A 3976-nucleotide genomic window follows, 5' to 3' on the forward strand; every position below is an offset into this window, starting at 1 on the left:
TGAGAAACTGTTCTTTTTTTTTTTTTTTTTTAATGTTTATTATTTAGAGAGAGACAGAGAGAGATAGCACCAATGGGGGAAGGGCGGGGAGAGAGGGAGACACAGAATCCAAAGTAGGTTCCAGGCTCTGAGCTGTCAGCACAGAACCCAACACAGGGCTCAAACTCAGGGACCATGAGATCATGACCTGAGACGAAGTCAGATGCTTAACCGACTGAGCCACCCAGGCGCCCCGAGAAACACTGTTCTATGAAAACTATGCCAGAGTTGTTGTAAGAAAACTCCCTCCCCTTCGGCTGTATCTCCTTAGCTAAACATCCCAATTCATACAACAGCCATTGCTGTTAAATGTTACTGGAAGGTTGCTGAAATGCCTGGCTGTCTTGATAGCAATCCCAAATTATTACTGGGGCTAGAAATGAGCTATCCCTTTGGCTGGGCCCACATGTGGGGAAAGGAATTTTACCTCAGAATAACGAACCAGTAACTTTCTGAGTTGTTAGTTCTGCATGCCAGGGATCCTTGGAAAAGCCCTTTTAAGTCTAGTTGGAATCAGCTTTGAGTCTTTCCCTGAAGGTGAAGCTACTGATCCTGCTGTTGCCAAGACCACTCACTGGAAATGGCGGCTCCCCCAAGACAACCACTCATCTCTGCAGAGACACATCTGGAGCTCTAACCACTGGCGTTATCAGGAGGTCACTGTCTTGTCTTCTCTTTTTCCGGGCAACTAGGCAGCTCTTAGTTTGTCGGTTCAAGAACTGAATTCTACCATCTCCACTTATTTAAAATTTGTCCTAATCAAGAAACAAGTATTATTTTATGTATCCTCACCATCTACAGTAAAAAAGGGAGTGGAGTAGGAGAAACTCCTAACTGCCCTTTGACGGTGTAGATTAGTATTTACAGGTGCATATGACTCCATCTGTGGTTCTTTTTCCTTTCACTTTGGATCTGTCCTGATTTGAGGGAAATCAATGCTTTCTTTCCTGGTGGTAAAATTCTAAACAATGTTTTACCTAAAGCAGTGGTTCTCAGCCTTGGTTACACATTGAAATCATCTATGGAACTTTATAAAGTACTGATCCCAATGGCCAAAGCTGGAACAATTTGGGCAACAAAATCAAATAGTATTGGATTATAACTCAAAATATAAATAAATATCCGTGGGCCTGTACTGACATACATAAAGACTTGAATAAAGAAATAGGGGCGCCTGGGTAGCTCAGTCGGTTGAGCGTCTGACTCTTGATTTCGGCTCAGGTCATGATCTCACAGTTTGTGAGAATGAGCTCCCATCAGGCTCTGTGCTGACAGTGCAGAGCCTGCTTGGGATTCTCTCTCTCTCCTTCTCTCTCTCTCTCTCTGTCCCTCCCCCACTCACACACACCTTCTCTCTCTCAAAATAAAAAATAAACATTAAAAAAAAGAAATTGGGAAAATAGACAAATCTCCTGTGCAGAAGAACTCTAAATAAATTATGTAGAGACTCTGTCCTCTAGGAGGCAGAGCATAACTCCTTAAATTGCATCTGTCCCCTCCTACAACCAAAAAAGAAGCACAACACCTGGGGGGCCTTTTTGGAGTTTGGAAACAACATATTTTTCATTTGAGTGTGCTATTCCAGCCCATTCACCAAGTGACCTAAAAAGCTGCTAGTTTGGAGTGGGGCCCAGAACAACAGAAGGCTCTGCAACAAGTCTAGACTGAGCCCCACTAGCAGTTCGGCTGCTCGGCCCGTATGATCCAGGAGATCCCATGGCGCTTAAGTTGTCAATGGTAGATAAGGATGCTTTTGGAGCCTTTGGCAGGTCCCAACAGGTGAACCGCAGCCCAAGTCCTTAGGATTTTGGAGCAAAACTCTGCCATCTTCTGCAAATAACTACTGTCCTTTTGGGAAACAGCTCTCAGCCTGCAACTGGGCTTTAGTAGAGACTTCATGCTTAACTATGGGCCACCAAGTTTACATGAGACCTGAGCTTCCCATTATGAACTGGGTGTTATATGACCCACCAAGCCATAAAATTGGGCATGCACAGCAGCACTCCATCATCAAATGGAAGTGGTATATTTGTAATTGTGCACAAGTAAGTTACATGAAAAAGAGGACCAAATGTACTTGGTCTTCACCCCTGCTGGACTATCTTCTCTCTCCCAGCCTGCACCTCCCCAGCCTTGCCCACAATCAGTAACAGAGTAAAAGAAGATTTGGGCCTGGTTTACAAGTGGTTCTGCAGAAATACAAAGGCACCACACCCCCTGAAAGTGGACAGCTGTAGAACTAAGGCCCCTTCCTGGGACATCCCTGGAGGCAGTGGTGAAGGGAACCCCTCCCAGTGGGCAGAACTTCAGGCAGTGCACCTGGTTGTCAGTTTGTTTGGAAGAAGAATGGCCAGATGTGTGATTATATACTGCTTCATGGACTATGGCCAATGGTTTGGCTAGATGGTCCGGGACTTGGAAGAAACATGATGGGAAACTCGGTGACAAGGAAACTTGGGGAAGTGTATGTAGAAAGCCCTCACTGAATAGGAAAAAAATGTGAATATATTTGTGTCCCATATGAATATTAACCAAAGGGTGAGCATAGCAGAGGCGAATTTTGATAATCAAGTGGATAAGATGATTCATTCTGTCTTTCCCCAAAGAGAGGCTCTGTCATATCACCTAGAGGGCTCATGAACAAAGTGGCTATGGTGGTAGGGATGGAAGTTATGCATGGGCTCAGCAACATGGGCTTCCACTCACCAAGGCTGACCTGGCTTTGGTCACCACTGACGGCCCAATCTGTCAGCAGCAGAAACCAATACTGAGCCTCCAACAGGAAATGATTTTCCAGGGTGATTAGCCAGTTACCTGGTGGTAGCCTGATTATATTGGACTGCTTCCATCATGGAAGGAGCAGTGTTTTGTTTTTACTGGACTAGGTTCTTACTCTGGATATGAGTTTGCTTTCTTTGCCTGCAATGTTTCTGCTGAAATTAATATCCATGGGCTTACAGAAAGCCTCATCCACCATCATGGTATTCCACACAGCATTGCTTCTCATCATGGAACTCAACAGCAAATTAAGTAAAGCAGTGGGTCCCTGCTCAGGGATTCACTGGTCTTACCATGTTCCCCTCCTCACCGCACCCCACCCCCACCCCCCATGAAGTAGCCGGCTTGATAGAATGGTGGAATGGCCTTTTGAAGACTCAGTTACAGCACCAGCTAGTTGGAAATACCTTGCAGGGCTGGGGAAAGGCTCCCCAGAAAGCTGTACATGCTGCGAATCAGCATCCAATATGTGATGCTGTTTGTCCCCTAGCCGGCATTCATGAATCCAGGAATCAAGGGGTGGAAATGCAAGTGGCACCACTTACTATTACCCCTAGTGACCCACTAACAAAGCTTTTTGCTTCCTATTCCCACAAACTATGCTTTGCTGGTCTAAAGGCTTTAGTTCTAAAGGGAAGAATGCTTCCACCAAAAGACACAACAATGAGTCCACTGAACTGAAAGTTAAGACGGCTGCTCAGCCACTTGGGCTCCTCATGCCTTTGAATCAACAAGCAAAGAAGGGAGCTATGGTGCTGGCTGGGGTGACAGATCTTCACTACCAAGGGGAACCTTGACTGTTACTCCATATGGAGTGTAAGAAAGAGTACGTCTGGAGTATAGGAGATCCCTTTCGGTGTCTCTTAGTACTACCATGCCCAGTGGTTAAGGTAAAGGGAAATCTACAACCCAATCCAGGCTGGACAATTAATGGCCCAGATCCTTCAAGAATGAAGGTTTGGGTTGCTCCATCAGGTAAAGAACCATGGCCAACTGAGGGGCTTGCTGAGGGTAAAGGGAATACAGAATGGGTAGTGGAAGAAAGTAGTTATAAATACCAGCTACAACCATATGACCAGCTAGAGAAACAAGGAGTATAGTTTTCATGAATATTTAAGCTATAGGATACCAAGGAGAAGAGTAAACATTACTCAAGGAC

General features: G+C 45.3%; 1 pseudogene; it reads left to right on the forward strand.

The window, feature by feature from the left end:
* Positions 1-1525: 1525 nt before the first annotated feature.
* LOC128777249 (uncharacterized) lies at positions 1526-3917 on the forward strand (annotated as a pseudogene).
* The last annotated feature ends 59 nt before the right edge of the window (positions 3918-3976 follow it).

This window comes from Panthera pardus, unplaced genomic scaffold, assembly GCF_024362965.1.
Source record: "Panthera pardus isolate Hobbes unplaced genomic scaffold, ASM2436296v1 HiC_scaffold_1, whole genome shotgun sequence".
Lineage (NCBI taxonomy): Eukaryota > Metazoa > Chordata > Mammalia > Carnivora > Felidae > Panthera > Panthera pardus.